Below are 19648 nucleotides of genomic sequence, written 5' to 3' on the forward strand. Positions count from 1 at the left end.
ACTATGGAATAAGGAGTGGAAAGAGCCTAAGCTTGGGGATGCCCAAGGAACCCCAAGGTAATATTCAAGGACAACCAAGAGCCTAATCTTGGGGATGCCCCGGAAGGCATCCCCTCTTTCGTCTTCGTTCATCGGTAACTTTACTTGGAGCTATATCTTTATTCACCACATGATATGTGTTTTGCTTGGAGCATCATTTTATTTTCTTTTGTTTTCCTTGATGTTTGAATAAGATACCAAGATCTGAAATTATTAAATGTTAGAGTGTCTTCACATAGTTGCATAATTATTCGACTACTCATTGATCTTCACTTATATCTTTCGGAGTAGTTTGTCGTTGCTCTAGTGCTTCACTTATATCTTTTTAGAGCACGGTGGTGGTTTTTATTTTGTAGAAATAGATGAAATCTCATGCTTCACTTATATTATTTTGAGAGTCTTTTGAACAGCATGGTCGTTTGCTTTGGTTATGAAACTAGTCCTAATATGATAGGCATCCTAGTGGGATATAATAAAAACTTATATAAAAAGTGCATTGAATACTATGAGAAGTTTGATACTCGATGATTGTTTTGAGATATGAAGATAGTTATATTAGAGTCATGCTAGTTGAGTAGTTGTGAATTTGAGAGATACTTGTGTTAAAGTTTGTGATTCCCGTAGCATGCACGTATGGTGAACCGTTATGTGATGAAGTCGGAGCATGATTTATTTATTGATTGTCTTTCTTATGAGTGGCGGTCGGGGACGAGCGATGGTCTTTTCCTACCAATCTATCCCCCTAGGAGCATGCGCGTAGTACTTTTTTCGATAACTAATAGATTTTTGCAATAAGTATGTGAGTTCTTTATGACTAATGTTGGGTCCATGGATTATACGCACTCTCACCCTTCCACCATTGCTAGCCTCTCTATTACCGCGCAACTTTCGCCGATACCATAAACCCACCATTTACCTTCCTCAAAACAGCCACCATACCTACCTATTATAGCATTTCCATAGCCATTCCGAGATATATTGCCATGCAACTTTCCACTGTTCCGTTATTATGACACGCTTCATCATTGTCATATTGCTTGCATGACCATGTAGTTGACATCGTATTTGTGGCAAAGCCACCGTTCATAAATCTTCATACATGTCACTGATGCATCATTGCACATCCTGGTACATCGCCGGAGGCATTCACATAGAGTCATATTTTGTTCTAAATATTGAGTTGTAAGTAAAGAAAAGTGTGATGATCATCATTATTAGAGCATTGTCCCAGTGAGGAAAGGATGATGGAGACTATGATTCCCCCACAAGTCGGAATGAGACTCCGGACAAAAAAAAGAAAAGAAAAAAGAGGGCATAAAAAAGAGAAGGCCAAAACAACAACAACAACAACAACAAAAAATGAGAGAAAAAGAGAGAAGGGGCAATACTACTATCCTTTTACCACACTTGTGCTTCAAAGTAGCACCATGATCTTCATGATAGAGAGTCTCCTATGTTGTCACTTTCATATACTAGTGGGAATCTTTCATTATAGAACTTGGCTTGTATATTCCAATGATGGGCTTCCTCAATTGCCCTAGGTCTTCGTGAGCAAGCAAGTTGGATGCACACCCACTTAGTTCCTTTTGTTGAGCTTTCATACACTTATAGCTCTAGTGCATCCAGTGTATGGCAATCCCCACTCACTCACATTGATATCTATTGATGGGCATCTCCATAGCCCATTGATACGCCTAGTTGATGTGAGACTATCTTCTCCTTTTTGTCTTTTCCACAACCACCATTCTATTCCAGCTATAGTGCTATGTCCATGGCTCACGCTCATGTATTGCGTGAAAGTTGAAAAGGTTTGAGAACACCAAAAGTATGAAACAATTGCTTGGCTTGTCATCGGGGTTGTGCATGATTTAAATACTTTGTGTGGTGAAGATAAAGCATAGCCAGACTTTATGATTTTGTAGGGATAGCTTGCTTTGGCCATGTTATTTTGAGGAGACATGATTGCTTTATTAGTATGCTTGAAGTATTATTATTTTTATGTCAATATTAAACTTTTGTCTTGAATCTTATGGATCTGAACATTCATGCCACAATAAAGAGAATTACTTAGAGAAATATGTTAGGTAGCATTCCACATCAAAAATTCTGTTTTTATCATTTACCTACTCGAGGACGAGCAGGAATTAAGCTTGGGGATGCTGATACGTCTCCAACGTATCTATAATTTTTGATTGTTCCATGCTATTATATTATCTGTTTTGGATGTTTATGGGCTTTATTATGCACTTTTATATTATTTTTGGGACTAACCTATTAACCCAGAGCCCAATGCCAGTTTCTGTTTTTTCCATTGTTTCAGTGTTTCGCAGAAAAGGAATATCAAACAGAGTCCAAACAGAACGAAACCTTCGGGAGCGTGATTTTTGGAACGAACGTGATCCAGGAGACTTGGAGTTGAAGTCAAGGAAGCTTCGAGGTGGCCACGACGCAGGGAGGCGCGCCTACCCCTGGGCGTGCCCCCACCCTCGTGGGCCCCTCATGGCTCCCCTGACCGACTTATTTCGCCTATATATGCCCATATACCCTAAAAACATCGGGGAACACAATAGATCGGGAGTTCCACCGCCAGAAGCCTCCATAGCCACCGAAAACCAATCTAGACCCGTTCCGGCACCCTGCCGGAGGGGGCAATCCCTCTCTGGTGGCCATCTTCATCATCCTGGTGCTCTCCATGACAAGGAGGGAGTAGTTCTCCCTCGGGGCTGAGGGTATGTACCAGTAGCTATGTGTTTGATCTCTCTCTCTCTCGCTCGTGTTCTTGAGTCGGCATGATCTTGATGTATCGCGAGCTTTGCTATTATAGTTGGATATTATGATGTTTCTCCCCCTCTACTCTCTTGTAATGGATTGAGTTTTCCCTTTGAAGTTATCTTATCAGATTGAGTCTTTAAGGATTTGAGAACACTTGATGTATGTCTTGCACATGCTTATTTGTGGTGACAATGGGATATCACATGATCCACTTGATGTATGTTTTGGTGATCAACTTGCGAATTCCGTGATTGTTGGGGATATTACTACTAAGTATAAACCGGCCATGAGGGGCCGGGTTATGCCCACAGTGAGTTAGTCATGTTAGAAGCCCATGAAGACAAGAAGTATGGCGCTTTACAGAGGAGATCTAACATGAAGGCCCAGGGCCCGAAGGCAGATTAGGGCCCATAGACATAAACCGCCATATGATATGTAAGGAAAAGTAGAAACCGAGCCAGGCACGTGTGTGAGCCGGCCTCGGGATTCTGTAAACCGTCGGGCGTTAACCTATGTATATAAAGGGACGTCCCGACAGTATTTTAGGGACAGACAACAATAACTCGAGGGCCAGGCAAAGCGGATTCGCTCCCTGGTCATCGAAACCCTAGCAATTCCATCACAACTGGAGTAGGCTTTTACTTTCATCATAAGGGGGCGAACCAGTATAATTCCTTGTGTCCCTTGTCCGCTTTAACCCCTTCAAGCTAACCCATCGTGATGGCTCCATGACTAAGTCCTTTCACGAGGACATCTGCCGTGACAAAACCACGATAGTGATCACATGAACTTACGCATAGGGGTTAGCACACGTTTTCGTCTTGACTCTCCGGTAGAAACTTTGGGGCACTCTTTGAAGTTCTTTGTGTTGGTTGAATAGATGAATTTGAGATTGTGTGATGCATATCGTATAATCATACCAACGGATACTTGAGGTGACATTGGAGTATCTAGGTGACATTAGGGTTTTGGTTGATTTGTGTCTTAAGGTGTTATTCTAGTACAAACTCTATGATAGATTGAACGGAAAGAATAGCTTCGTGTTATTTTACTACAGACTCTTGAAAAGATCGATCGGAAAGAATAACCTTTAGGTGGTTTCGTACCCTACAATAATCTCTTCGTTTGTTCTCCGCTATGAGTGACTTTGGAGTGACTCTTTGTTGCATGTTGAGGGATAGTTATATGATCCAATTATGTTATTATTGTTGAGAGAACTTGCACAAGTGAAAGTATGAACCCTAGGCCTTGTTTCCTAGCATTGCAATACCGTTTGTGCTCACTTTTACCACTTGCTACCTTGCTGTTTTTATATTTTCAGATTACAAAAACCTTTATCTACCATCCATATTGCACTTGTATCACCATCTCTTCGCCGAACTAATGCACCTATACAATTTACCATTGTATTGGGTGTATTGGGGACACAAGAGACTCTTTTTTATTTGGTTGCAGGGTTGCTTGAGAGAGACCATCTTCATCCTACGCCTCCCACGGATTGATAAACCTTAGGCCATCCACTTGAGGGAAATTTGCTACTGTCCTACAAGCCTCTGCACTTGGAGGCCCAACAACGTCTACAAGAAGAAGGTTGCGTAGTAAACATCAAAGAGCCATGCGAGGCGAGCGTCGCTCCGCACCACCCGGTGCAGCTCCCTCCCCCGGCGAGGGTAGCGAGCTACACGCCTGCGTAAACATCCCAGGGCTCAATAGGGCCGCATCTCAGGAGCTCTTTTGGCCGTCCCACGTTGGCCGGTGCGAGGGCCCCCCTCACAGCTATGTTCGCATGCCTTTCGGTTTGCTGAATAGGGCTGTCGTGCACCAATGCCACATGCGGGGCGTCCTGGCGGCTCATGAGGCCAGGCACCAGGCGATCCTGTCGGAGATGACGATGGATCTTCGTGAGCCCGCCAGGCCTCCAGAGCCTCGCGAGGTTCAGGACCTGGGCAACTCGTGAGGAGCGACTTCTGTAGCATGCATCTCCAGCTACTTCAACACTTCTTCAGCAACGGTGCCAGGCGACATTTTTTGGTTTGTTCAGTTGGGGGCGCCCCTCGGGCTGCATCATCCCCAAGCCGTGTGGGTCTGTCCCTGCGCGTGTATCGTTCTTTGCATCTATCAGAACTGGCTTTACCCTCTTTCATGAGTTGCTTTATAATTATCCCTTGCCTGTCCGGTGCTTCGTCGCCCTTCGTGGTCTCTGCGTGTTGCTTACCCGCCTCTTGTTCATCCCGCAATGGGGGCTACACATGCTGGTACGGCGCTTGTGCTTGGGTCTGTCCCTGCAACGCTGAAAAATCTAAGAGATCCAGCTCTGGCTCACGGCCTACCCCGCGCATGTCACCTCGCCAGATCCTCAGTACCTTCATCTTCTTGCGGAAAGATCAGTGACAGAACAGCAAGCGCGGTTATGTGTTATGTTCTCCTCTTCGGACTAACTCACAGGAACCTCCGCAGCTTGACTACGAGCGGCCCTGCCGGCCACTCCTTTTTCACGCAATTCGCTTGCATGTTAAAGGGGAGCTCCTGAGCATCGCGCATCAGGGGCTCTGATGACCCACAAGTATAGGAGGTCTATCGTAGTCCTTTCGACAAGTAAGAGTGTCGAACCCAACAAGGAGCAGAAGGAAATGATAAGCAGTTTTCAGTAAGGTACTCTCTGCAAGCACTGAAATTATTGGTAACAGGTAGTTTTGTGATAAGGTAATTTGTAACAGGTAACAAGTAATAGAAGTAAATAGGGTGCAATAAGATGGCCCAATCCTATTTGTAGCAAAGGACAAGCCTGGACAAACTCTTATATAAAGGAAAGCGCTCCCGAGGACACATGGGAATTATCGTCAATCTAGTTTTCATCACGTTCATATGATTCGCGTTCGGTACTTTGATAATTTGATATGTGGGTGGACCAGTGCTTGGGTACTTCCCTTCCTTGGACAAGCATCCCACTTATGATTAACCCCTCTTGCAAGCATCCGCAAGTACAAAAGAAGTATTAAGGTAAACCTAACCATAGCATGAAACATATGGATCCAAATCAGCCCCTTACGAAGCAACTCATAAACTAGGGTTTAAGCTTCTGTCACTCTAGCAACCCATCATCTACTTATTACTTCCCAATGCCTTCCCCTGGGCCCAAACAATGGTGAAGTGTCATGTAGTCGACGTTCACATGACACCACTAGAGGAGAGACAACATACATCTCATCAAAATATCGAACGAATACCAAATTCACATGACTACTTATAGCAAGATTCTCCCATGTCCTCAGGAACAAATGTAACTACTCACCAATCATATTCATGTTCATAATCAGAGGGGTATTAATATGCATAAAGGATCTGAACATATGATCTTCCACCAAGTAAACCAACTAGCATCAACTACAAGGAGTAATCAACACTACTAGCAACCCACAGGTACCAGTCTGAGGTTTTGAGACAAAGATTGGACACAAGAGATGAACTAGGGTTTGAGATGAGATGGTGTTGGTGAAGATGTTGATGGAGATTGAACCCCTCCCGCTGAGAGGATCGATGGTGAGAGAATAGCTCCGCCGGAGCCCTAGATTGGTTCCGCCAAGGTTCCACGTCGTGGCGGCGGAGTTTCGTCCCGTAAGCTTCCTTATGATTTTTTCTCGGACGAAAGACTTCATATAGCAGAAGATGGGCACCGGAGACCTGCCAGGGGGCCCACGAGACAGGGGGCGCGCCCCCACCCTCGTGGCCAGGGTGTGGGCCCCCTCTGGTTAATTCTTTCTCTGGTATTTTTTATATTTTCCAAAATGTGCTCTCGTGAAGTTTCAGGACTTTTGGAGTTGTGCAGAATAGGTATCTAATATTTGCTCCTTTTCCATCCCAGAATTCCAGCTTCCGGCATTCTCCCTCTTCATGTAAACCTTGTAAAATAAGAGAGAATAGGCATAAATATTATGACATAATGTGTAATAACAGCCCATAATGCAATAAATATTGATATAAAAGCATGATGCAAAATGGACGTATCAGGCTCCTACTGGCTCTTGAGCCCTCGCCCCTGGCCTTGAGCACGGCACCACGACCTGGCATACCAGCAGCAGTCGACCCTAGCTCGAGGGCCGAGACCCGAGAATGTAGAGCATCTAGATGACCAATAAAAAGGGGGACCGGCATAAGCTCTACCTAGAAACGCCACCGCTAAGGCACGATCATGCGCCGCGCAAGGGAATCACCGCGAGCTCGCCAAGATAAGTTACCCAGTACATGCTAGCGGGAACCTCACGACCCTGTATTTTGACTCTCGTGATCTTGCTCGGGCAATGCCGTTTTCCTTTTCGGCCTTCAGGGAGCTGCTTGCATGCTAAAGGGGACTTCCTGAGCATCATGACTCAGGGGCTCTTACTAGAACTCGAGTCGCTCACCTCCTGGCCTTGACCACGGCATGACGACCTATCATACCAGCGACGGTTGTAGCCTGCCTGGGGACTGGGTCCCGTCGGCATAGAGCACTAAGCTACCGCGAGAACGAAAAGGAGCGTCGTGCCGAAGCGAGATACGCAGTTGCAACATCAAACTAGGAAGGACAATATTTAAGCAAAAGCGTCACAATTTCTTACATACCCCCATGGGGCTTGCCATAATTCCGCGCAGGGAATACAAAAGGAGGACCAGGAAGAACCCTGGCCGTAGGGCGTCACCGACGACGCCGGGCGGAAACCCCTGCTGTACTCCGGGCGCAGCGAGAGCTCGGCGGCACATAGCTGTCATCGCTGGACTTCGGAGCATCAGTAGACTCAGGAGAGTCGCTCGACTCTAGGTAGTCACCGCTGCTGCTGGAGGAGCCGCTGGCAAGGCCAAGGGCAAGTTCAGCATCCGCGCCATGCCGTGTGGATCACCTCTTCCGGAGCAGCACTCCAGGCGCCGGCCGTCTTCGTCGAAGACCTTGAAGAACAGCGTAGAGGCTTCGTCATACTCGAAGTGGATGGCGAGGGCCCCCTCCGGACAGCAGGCGCGGGCAATTTTGCCCCATCCTCGAGTCATGAAGATGTCGCCTGGGGGGACGACCTCGGCCTCCGCCTCCGTGGCTTGGCTGCAGCACCCGGCGTGTTGCAGTCACAGCTCGGCGGGCCCCCTCGGTGGTATCTCCTTGATACGTCCATTTTGCATCATGCTTTTATATCGATATTTATTGCATTATGGGCTGTTATTAGACATTATGTCACAATACTTATGCCTATTCTCTCTTATTTTACAAGGTTTACATGAAGAGGGAGAATGCCGGCAGTTGGGATTCTGGGCCGGAAAAGGAGCAAATATTAGAGACCTATTCTGCGCAGCTCCAAAAGTCCTGAAACTTCATGGAAGACGTTTTCAGAATATATAAAAAATACTCAGCGGAAGAAGTTCACCAGGGGGGCCACACCCTGCCCACGAGGGTGGGGGCGCGCCCTACCCCCTGGGCACGCCCCCTACCTCGTGGGCCCCCTGGTGGCCCTCTGGTGGCCATCTTCTGCTATATGAAGTCTTTCGACAGGAAAAAATAAGAAGCCATCTTCTCGGACGAAACTCCGCCGCCACGAGGCGGAACCTTGGCGGAACCAATCTAGGGCTCCGACAGAGCTGTTCTGCCAGGGAAACTTCCCTCCCGAAGGGGGAAAGCATCGCCATCGTCATCACCAACGCTCCTCTCATCGGGAGAGGGCAATCTCCATCAACATCTTCATCAGCACCATCTCCTCTCAAAACCCTAGTTCATCTCTTGTATCCAATTCTTGTCTCTAAGTCCGGGATTGGTGCTAGTAGGTTGCTAGTAGTGTTAATTACTCCTTGTAGTTCATGCTAGTTGGTTTATTTGGTGGAAGATCATATCTTCAGATGCTATATGCATATTAATACCTCGCTGATTATGAACATGATTAAGCTTTGTGAGTAGTTATGTTTGTTCCTGAGGACATGGGAGAAGTCTTGCTATTAGTAGTCATGTGAATTTGGTATTTGTTCGATATTTTTATGAGATGTATGTTGTCTCTCCTCTAGTGGTGTTATGTGAACGTTGACTACATGACACTTCACCATTATTTGGGCCTAGAGGGAGGCATTGGGAAGTAATAAGTAGATGATGGGTGATACATCTCCAACATATCGATAATTTTTGATTGCTCCATGCTATATTATCTACTGTTTTGGGCAATATTGGGCTTTATTTTCCACTTTTATGTTACTTTTGGGACTAACCTATTAACCGGAGGCCCAGCCCAGATTTGTTGTTTTATGCCTATTTCAGTGTTTTGAAGAAAAGGAATATCAGACGGAGTCGAAACGGAACGAAATCAACTGGAGAAGTTATTTTTGGAAGGAAACACACCTGATGGACTTGGACCCCACGTCAGAAGATACAGGAGATGCCCACGAGGGTGGGGGCGCTCCCCCCTAGGGCGCGCCCCCTGCATCGTGGGTCCCTCGTGGCTCCCCTGACGTGCTTCTTCTGCCTATATAACTCCATATACCCTGCCGGCACCCTGCCGGAGGGGGAATCCTTCTCCAGTGGTCATCTTCATCATCCCGGTGCTCTCCATGATGAGGAGGAGTAGTTCTCCCTCGGGGCTGAGGGTATGTACCAGTAGCTATGTGTTTGATCTCTCTCTCGTGTTCTTGATTTGGCACGATCTTGATGTATCACGAGCTTTGCTATTATATTTGGATCCTATGATGTTTCTTCCCCCCTCTACTCTCTTGTAATGAATCGAGTTTCCCCTTTGAAGTAATCTTATCGGATTGAGTCTTTAAAGACTTGAGAACACTTGATGTATGTCTTGCCGTGGATATCTGTGGTGACAATGGGATACCACGTGCCACTTGATGTATGTTTTGGTGACCAACTTGCCGGTTTCGTGACATTGGGAACCTATGCATAGGGGTTGGCACACGTTTTCATCGTGATTCTCCGGTAGAACTTTGGGGCACTCTTTGAGCTCCTTTGTGTTGGTTGAATAGATGAATCTGAGATTGTGTGATGCATATTGTATAATCATACCCACGGATACTTGAGGTGACACTGGAGTATCTAGGTGACATTAGGGTTTTGATTGATTTGTGTCTTAAGGTGTTATTCTAGTACGAACTCTAGGGCTGTTTGTGACACTTATAGGAATAGCCCAACGGATTGATTGGAAAGAATAACTTTGAGGTGGTTTCGTACCCTACCATAATCTTTTCGTTCGTTCTCCGCTATTAGTCACTTTGGAGTGACTCTTTGTTGCATGTTGAGGGATAGTTTTATGATCCAATTATGTTAGTATTGTTGAGGGAACTTACACTAGCGAAAGTATGAACCCTAGGCCTTGTTTCCCAGCATTGCAATATTGTTTACGCTCTGTTTTATCATTCGTTACCTTGCTGTTTTTATATTTTCAGATTACAAATACTATTATCTACTATCCATATACCACTTGTATCACCATCTCTTCGCCGAACTAGTGCACCTATACAATTTACCATTGTATTGGGTGTGTTGGGGACACAAGAGACTTTTTGTTATTTGGTTGTAGGGTTGCTTGAGAGAGACCATCTTCATCCTACGCCTCCTACGGATTGATAAACCTTAGGTCATCTACTTGGGGGAAATTTGCTACTGTCCTACAAACCTCTGCACTTGGAGGCCCAACAACGTCTACAAGAAGAAGGTTGTGTAGTAGACATCAAGCTCTTTTCTGGCGCCGTTGCTGGGAGGTGAGTGCTTGAAGGTATATCTTTAGATCTTGCAATCGAGTCTTTTATTTTCTTGTTTTATCACTAGTTTAGTTTATAAAAGAAAACTATAAAAAAATGAAATTGAGTTTGTCTCATACGCTTCACCTTTTTAATATCTTTCGTGAGTATGATGGAAAGGATAATTGTGCTCAAGTGCTAGAAGAAGAAATCTATAAAATGTTTGGCACTAAATATTTGAATGATGAGCATGATTGCAATGTTGTTAGTATGAATTCCTTGAATACCGATAATGCTAATGATATGCAAAGTCACAAGCTTGGGGAAGCTATGTTTGATGAAGATGATATTTTTTGTGCCCCAAGTTTTGATGAGCAAATTTATTATGATGAAAGCATGCCTCCTATCTATGATGATTATTGTGATGACACGTATGCTTTAAAGAATAATGATAACCATGAAACTTGTCATCTTCATCTTAATTTTCAATCACATGATAGTTATTTTGTTGAGTTTACTCCCACTATTATTCATGAGAAGAATTTTGCTTATGTGGAGAGTAATAAAATTTGCATGCTTGTAGATCATGAAAAGAATGCTTTAGGTGCTGGTTATATTGTTGAATTCATTCATGATGCTACTGAAAATTATTATGAGGGAGGAACATATGCTTGTAGGAATTGCAATAATATCAAGTTTCCTCTCTATGTGCTTAAAGTTTTGAAGTTTTGCTTGCTTTACCTTCCTATGCAAGTTGGTTCTTGTTCCCAGAAGTTGTTTGCTCACAAAATCCCTATGCATAGGAAGTGGGTTAGACTTAAATGTGCTAGTCATATTCTTCATGATGCTCTCTTTATGTTTCAATTCTTATCCTTTATGTGAGCATCATTGAAATCATCATGCCTAGCTAGGGGCGTTAAACGATAGCGCTTGTTGGGAGGCAGCCCAATTTTATTCTTGTTCTTTGCTTTTTGCTCCTGATAAGTAATAAATAATTCATCTAGCCTCTGTTTAGATGTGGTTTTATGCTTTTAAGTAGTGTTTGTGCCAAGTAGAACCGTTGGGAAGACTTGGGGAAAGTCTTTGCGATCATGCTGTCAAAAACAGAAACTTTAGCGCTCACGAGAATTGCTGCCATTTTTATTTGGAGAGTGCTATTTAGTTAATTCTTTTTTCATATGATTAATAGATAAATTCCTCAGGTCCATCAATTTATTTGAGAATTTTATGAGTTCCAGAAGTATACGTTTCATCCAGATTACTACAGACTGTTCTGTTTTTGACAGATTCTGCTTTTCATGTGTTGTTTACTTATTTTGATGAATCTATGGCTAGTAAAATAGTTTATAAACCATAGAGAAGTTGGAATACAGTAGGTTTAACACCAATATAAATAAAGAATGAGTTCATTACAGCACCTTGAAGTGGTGATTTATTTTCTAATACTAACGGAGCTTACGAGTTTTCTGTTAAGTTTTGTGTTGTGAAGTTTTCAAGTTTTGGGTAAGGATTCGATGGACTATGGAATAAGGAGTGGAAAGAGCCTAAGCTTGGGGATTCCCGAGGCACCCCAAGGTAATATTCAAGGATAGCCAAGAGCCTAAGCTTGGGGATGCCCCGGAAGGCATCCCCTCTTTCGTCTTCGTTCATCGGTAACTTTACTTGGAGCTATATTTTTATTCACCACATGATATGTGTTTTGCTTGGAGGCGTCTTGTATGATTGAGTCTTTGCTTGTTAGTTTAACACAATCATCCTGATGTACACACCTTTTGAGAGAGCCATACATGATTTGAATTTGTTAGATACTCTATGTGCTCGCTTATATCTTTTGAGTTATATAGTTTTGCTCCAGTACTTCACTTATATCTTTTAGAGCACGGTGGTGGATTTGTTTTATAGAAACTATTGATATCTCATGCTTCACTTAGATTATTTTGAGAGTCTTAATAGCATGGTAATTTTCTTAAAATCCTAATATGCTAGGTATCAAAGTAAGTAAAATTTCCTTAAGAAAGTTTTGAATACTAAGAGAAGTTTGATGCTTGATGATTGTTTTGAGATATGGAGGTAATAATATCAAAGTCGTGCTAGTTGAGTAGTTGTGAAATTGAGAAATACTTGTGTTGAAGTTTGCAAGTCCCGTAGCATGCACGTATGGTAAATGTTATGCAACAAATTTGAAACATGATGTGTTATTTGATTGTCTTCCTTATGAGTGGCGGTCGGGGACGAGCGATGGTCTTTTCCTACCAATCTATCCCCCTAGGAGCATGCGCGTAGTGCCGAGGTTTTTGATGACTTGTAGATTTTTGCAATAATTATGTGAGTTCTTTATGACTAATGTTGAGTTCATGGATTATACGCACTCTCACCCTTCCATCCTTGCTAGCCTCTTCGGTACCGTGCATAGCCCTTTCTCACATTGAGAGTTGGTGCAAACTTCGTCGGTGCATCCAAACCCAGTGATATGATACACTCTTTCACACATAAACCTCCTTATATCTTCCTCAAAATAGCCACCATACCTACCTATTATGGCATTTCCATAGCCATTCAGAGATATATTACCATGCAACTTTCCACCATTCCGTTTATCATGACACATTCATCATCGTCATATTGCTTTGCATGATCATGTAGTTGACATCGTATTTGTAGCAAAGCCACCGTTCATAATTCTTTCATACATGTCACTCATGAGTCATTGCACATCCCGGTACACCGCCGGAGGCCTTCATATAGAGTCATACTTTGTTCTAGTATCGAGTTGTAATCATTGAGTTGTAAATAAATAGAAGTGTGATGATCATCATTTTCTAGAGCATTGTCCCAAGTGAGGAATAAAAAAAAGAAAAGAATAGAAAGGCCATAAAAAAGGAGAAGGCCCCCTAAAAAAGGGGAGAAAGGCCATAAAAAAGAGAGAAGGCCCAAAAAATGAGAGAAAAAGAGAGAAGGGACAATGCTACTATCCTTTGCCACACTTGTGCTTCAAAGTAGCACCATAATCTTCATGATAGAGAGTCTTTTGTTTTATCACTTTCATATACTAGTGGGAATTTTTCATTATAGAACTTGGCTTGTATTTTCCAACAATGGGCCTCCTCAAGTGCCCTAGGTCTTCGTGAGCGAGCAAGTTGTGTAACATCCCAAATTTTCAATTTGGAATGTTATACATTAGATCATCATTGCATATCATGTTTTACTGCTTTTCCGTTCCGTAATCCTCGAAAATCCTAAGCAACTCAAGGACCTTCGAAGAGAGTTGGGGATTTCCCGGTTTTCATATTTGATTCTTTTATCAAATAATGAAACAAGGATTTGATTTTAATTATTTTCTCTCCAAAAAATATTTCACATTAAAAATTAAAGAGAGGAGATAATATGACTTCTCCAAAATAAATGAAATATTGGAGGAAAAATATTAAAATCATTAAATTGTTTTTTATTTGATTTTATTCGGATTTATTTGCATTAGAAAAATTGCATGTTTTCAAAATTGCATTTTAGGGCCAAGAAAATGTTCATCTTGTTCTAAATATTTTATTTAGACGGTGAAAATTTGTTTTGGCATTTTTAAATTTTTATTTATTTTTCTAGGATTTTTTTCTATCGGCGGAATTATTTAAAAAAAGAGTTCCCGCGCCCGACTGGGCCTAAGGACCAGCCGCCTCCTGCGCGCCCACGCGCCGCCGCCGCCACTCGGACCGGAGTCCGAGTTGGACTCCGCGCCGCCCCGCCTTGGCCCCTACTCCAAGCCTCCGCCGCCCCGCCCTTATATACCACCGCCCCACCACCCCAACACCCCACCGCCGCCCGCGCCGCTCGCAGCCACCGCCGACCCGCGCCGCGCCAAGCCCCGCCCGCGCCGCCTAGCCGCCGCCGCAGCGCAGCCGAGCGCCGCCGCCGCCGCTTGCCGCCGCCGCGCCGCCGCCGCCCCTGAGCCGCCGCCCCGCGCCGTGCCAGCCCCGCCGCCGCGCCGCCGCGCGCCCCGCCCCGCCGCGCACCTCGCCTCGCCGGACCCTCTCGCCGGAGGTAGCGCCGGACTCCGCCGCCGGTTTTTTTATAAAACCATGTCGGTTTTTTTTAGAAACCCTAGAATCCATTTTTTTCGGATTCGCCGGTTTTTCTCGGTTCTTCTAGTTAACGGACGTTCGTCCGAACATTCGTTTTAACGAATTGTTCTTCGCCGTTAGATACAACTAACGAACGCTCGTTCGTTAGTCTGTTCGTCAGTTTTCTTTATCGGATTTATTCCATGATTTTCTCTGATCGTGATTTCTGATCCGATCTTAGTTTCTGTTTATCTTTTCGCTCGTTAGTTGGAATCAGGCGATTCAAGCGCCTGGAGTTTTGTCTCGAAACCCTCTTTCCGTTTAACCAACTCAAACAAGTTTTCCCTATTGTAAAATTTGACCTAGTTTCAGATTAGTAAATGAAGCTTCTTTCTTTCGCTGTTTGAGTTTCGTTGCTCCGTTTGCTTTGATTCTTTTTGCGAACCAGAGTTCTTAATTTGAACTTTCTGGTCAACCTCTTTTATTTGAGTTTTTCTTGTGCATCGTAGCTTGTTACTTATGTATGCTATTGTTTGCTTGCGATAGAACACCCGGTGTGCGAAGCGTGCTACTACGAGTCCCTAGGTTTCGCAGATCGTCAGCAAGGCAAGTAACACTTTGATCATATCCCATTATCACCCAGTTTTTATGCATTAGTTCCAATCCTCAAACATTGCATGATTAGGATGTCATTAACTTTGGGTTGGGAAGTAGTTGATGAGGTAGAACCTATTGCCCTGCTTATTCAAACCCTTGGGAGTTACTTCTACGCTTGCTTATAATACTATGCTATGCTATGCTCGTAGACGTGGTTTGGGTTTGAGTGAAATCCATGACAGATGTGAGCTTGTTAAATTAATGGTTCAACTTAAGGTGGCAACTTAAATTAACATCTGGGTGGATTGAGGCACTTGGAGTACCCAGTGTTGCCTGTATTTTTTAGAAATCCCGGAGTACCCGTGTGATCTTCCTATGGACCGCCACCCAGGCTCAAAGGAACTGAGATGATTCATGCTAGAAACTTCCGTGTGCAGCCACAAGCTATTATGGGCTCTAGCATAGTTGAGTAAGTTACGTGAAGCTCTTGAAGAGGCAGATCAGCAGGTAGTGGGATGTAGGTTTGGTATGGTCTGTCCGGAGTAGAGAGTTAATGTTTCTGAAAGACTGTGTCTCGGTCATCCGTTTCTCAAACACCCTGTAGTGCGAGAAAACCAACGGAGGCGATCGAGTCTTGTGGGGAAAAGTGCGCAAACCTCTGCAGAGTGTACAATCTAATCATGGTTAGCCGTGTCCCCCATTATGGACAACTCTTGAGTATCTAGTACTTGGGTTATGACATGTATCTCATCACGTTTAATTAATATTGTTGGGTTGTTAATCACTTTAATTGGATTGAGTTGGAGGAACCTTCTCAATGATGTTTCAACTACCATGATAGTAAAATTAAAATCTATTCCTTTGTTGTAGGAAAAAATTGGCTTTTCGCAAAAACTTATAACCATAGAGCTTTCCACCAGCCATATATGCATGTAGTGATAGCATATTCTGTTCTTTCTCTACTATGTTATATTGCCAGCATATTCCATGTGCTGACCCGTTTTCGGGCTGCAACGTATTATGTTGCAGACTTTTCAGACGAGGAGTAAGGTTCACTAGGTCGTTTTCGTGCAGCTCATCTTTGCCGTTGGAGTTGATGGACTCACTTTATCTTCCAAGCCTTCCGCTATTATCGTATTAGATGGCCTTAAGCCATATTATTGTAATAAGTTCTCTCTTGAGACATTCGATGTAATAAGTGTGTGATTGCTACTCTGTTCTAAATCCTTCGAGTATTGTGTGTGTCATCATTACCGATCCAGGGATGACACTGAAGCATAGAGACTTGACCATCTGAGGTCGGGTCGCTACAAGATGGTATCAGAGCACACGCTGAGTGTAGGACACGACCACTAAGATAAACCCTAGGTCACACTTCTCTCTCATTTCTGACTCCTCTCCATTTTCTACTCTTTAGGATGACGGAGATGAAGAACAAGTTTGCACAACCGGATGAAGACACACCTTTTGGACGCCACTTGAAGGAAGTCACTAGGTACTTGAACATTGGAATACCAAGCTTCACCGGGACGTACAACGCCACTTTACCTGAAGAGGAGCGCTGGATGATTCAAGTACAAGTTCCAGGAAGGACGTTCTCGCCAACTTCTAAACCCATAGAGTATTTTCTTTCGAAGCACCCACCTGGAGTCTAGGCAAGAGCATGGCAGCCCACATTACCATGGGACGCATTGGAGAAGTTTACAACAGGGAGCTTAAGGACACTATTTACCAAATATGTGGGCGCCGAGACGAGCAATGGGAAGTAATCAGCACCAGGAAGGATAGATCCATTGCAGCTTTCATCCAGGAGTTAAACCAGCACATCCGACGTCAGGAAAACCAGATGTGTGCGGACATGATGGACTTGAAGAAGGAAAAGACTAGGATCATCGAATTGGAGGAAGAACTCAAGTTTACACGCGATGGATATGAGGATGAAATCAAGACACTACTGGCGAAGAATGACGACCTAGTCAAGAAGATCGGAGTATTCATGGGAGGACCAGCACCGGGAGACAAAGACAAAGATCCCACTTGCCCGGACAACTACATCATCATAGACGACACCGATTCCGATCCTAGTGATGATGACTTTGAAGACGAAGCTGGAGCAGACATCATGGAGTCTTCCACCGAACAAAATTTCTAGATGACTACCATATATTACTAGTATTTCCCCATGTATTTAGTAGTAGTTGAGCACTTGTGCGATAGTTCTAGATCGTTTGTATGCCCTTGCTTGATTGATTGAGTGAATTGAGTGTGTTTGTCTCATGTGCAAATGGGTAGTGTTTTCTCATTAGACCTCTTTTCTATTCTAATCTCTTCCATCTAAACCCCTCAGATGCCTCCAAGACGTGACACCGGTTTTGCCTTCCCACCGGAGCTCACCCAGTTGATCCAATAGCAGAATGCGTTGATGCAATTGCTAGTTCAGAATCAGGGCAACAACAACAACAACCCGCCGCCCGTGGACAACCTAGCCCGTTTTCTAAGGTTACAGCCGCCGGTGTTTTCCAGTAGCACCGAGCCCATAGTTGCGGACGATTGGCTACGCCGTATTGGAAGGGAGTTGACCACCGCAGGTTGCACAGATGCTGAGAGAGTGCGCTTTGCCGCACATCAATTGGATGGACCAGCAGCCTCATGGTGGGAGAATTACACAGCCACTTTTCCTATAGCCAATGTCACTTGGGACCAGTTTCAGCAAGCTTTCCGCACAGCCCATGTCTCCACTGGAGCTATGCAAATGAAGAAGCGGGAGTTCCGCAACCTACGCCAGGGGAACCGTACTGTGGCTCAGTACGTGGATGAGTTTAGCAAGTTATCTCGCTACGCCCCTGATGATGTGGCCACAGATGCCGCGAAGCAGGAGAAGTTTATGGAAGGGCTGAATGATGAGATGAGATGCAGTTGATGGTAGCAACCTTCAACAACTACCAGGAGTTGGTAGATAAGGCTCTTATGATTGAAGGGAAGCAGCAGCAGATTGAGAGCCGCAAGAGAAAGTATGGACAAGGGAAGTATAACTCAGGAGCTCAGCAGAAGCCTCGCCTAACCCCGAACTCGGGAGGACTTGTTCATAACCATGGAGGTCACAACCACACTGGAGGAGGATCGCATAACCACAATGGTCTAAGAATGGGAATGGGAACGGAACCAACAATAATCATAACCGCCCCAACCCAGCCACACCCGCCAAAAGGGACTTAAGTCATGTTACTTGTTTCAAGTGCGGGAAGACTGGACACTACGCCACGGAGTGCCCTGAAGGAAAGAATGGAAATGGAAATGGGAGCGCTGGGAAGAAGCCAAATCCATTCAACAAAGGACAAGTGAACCACGTTAACATGGAGGAGGTTGAAGAGCAGCCGGACGCGGTAATAGGTAAGTTTTTGGTTAAGTCATTTACCGCTCTTGTTCTTTTCGATACTGGTGCATCGCATTCATACATATCAAGGGGATTCGTGGATAAGTTTAAACTACCAACCCAAACCCTTAGGACCCCTCTTTTAGTGAGTTCACCCGGAGCAGAGTATATGGCTAGCCGATGGTGTGACCAGATACCCTTAACCATTGGTACACATGTTTTTCCGTCCGACCTAATTATCTTGGAGTCACAAGGATGGATGTGATATTGGGTATGGACTGGATGTCAAAATTTGGAGGAAGCATTGACTGTGCTAGTAAGTCGATTTATCTCACCACCCTGGAAGGAAAAAGGATTAAGTATGTATCTAGGCATGTGCCTAGGAGGAGTCAAGTGATGCCCTTACGGAGTTGTCAGGAGGAAGTGCTGTAGTGGAAGGATTACCCGGATGTTTTTCCAGAGGAGTTACCAGGCATGCCACCGTAGAGTGAGTTTTTGATAGAGTTGTTGCCAGGTACAAGACCAATATCCAAGAGACCCTATCGGATGCCCGCAAATGATCTGGAAGAAATAAGAAACAGATCAAGGAGTTATTGGAGAAAGGATACATCCGAAAAAGTTCATCAGCTTGGGGAGCCCAGTACTTTTGGTTGAGAAGAAGGATAAATCCCTGAGGATGGTTGTTGATTATCGAGCATTAAATGAAGTGACGATTAAGAACAAGTACCCACTGCCGATGATCAATGATCTGTTTGATCAGTTGCAAGGAGCTAAAGTGTTTTCGAAGATCAATTTGCGATCGGGATATCATCAGTTGAAGATACGAGAGAAGGATATACCGAAGACATCGTTCACAACACGATATGGATTATACGATTACACGGTCATGTCATTTGGACTGACTAACGCCCCTGCCTATTTCATGAGCATGATGAACAAGGTGTTCATGGAGTATTTGGACAAGTTTGTTGTGGTGTTTATTGATGATATTATGGTATACTTGAAGAACGAGGAGGAGCACAAGGAGCATTTGCGCTTGGTTCTCGAGAAACTCAGGGAACACCAGTTGTATGCTAAGTTTAGCAAATGCGAATTTTGGTTGAAGGAAGTTGGGTTCGTTGGACAT

The sequence above is a fragment of the Triticum urartu genome, chromosome 2, assembly GCF_003073215.2.
Source record: "Triticum urartu cultivar G1812 chromosome 2, Tu2.1, whole genome shotgun sequence".
Taxonomy (NCBI): Eukaryota; Viridiplantae; Streptophyta; class Magnoliopsida; order Poales; family Poaceae; genus Triticum; species Triticum urartu.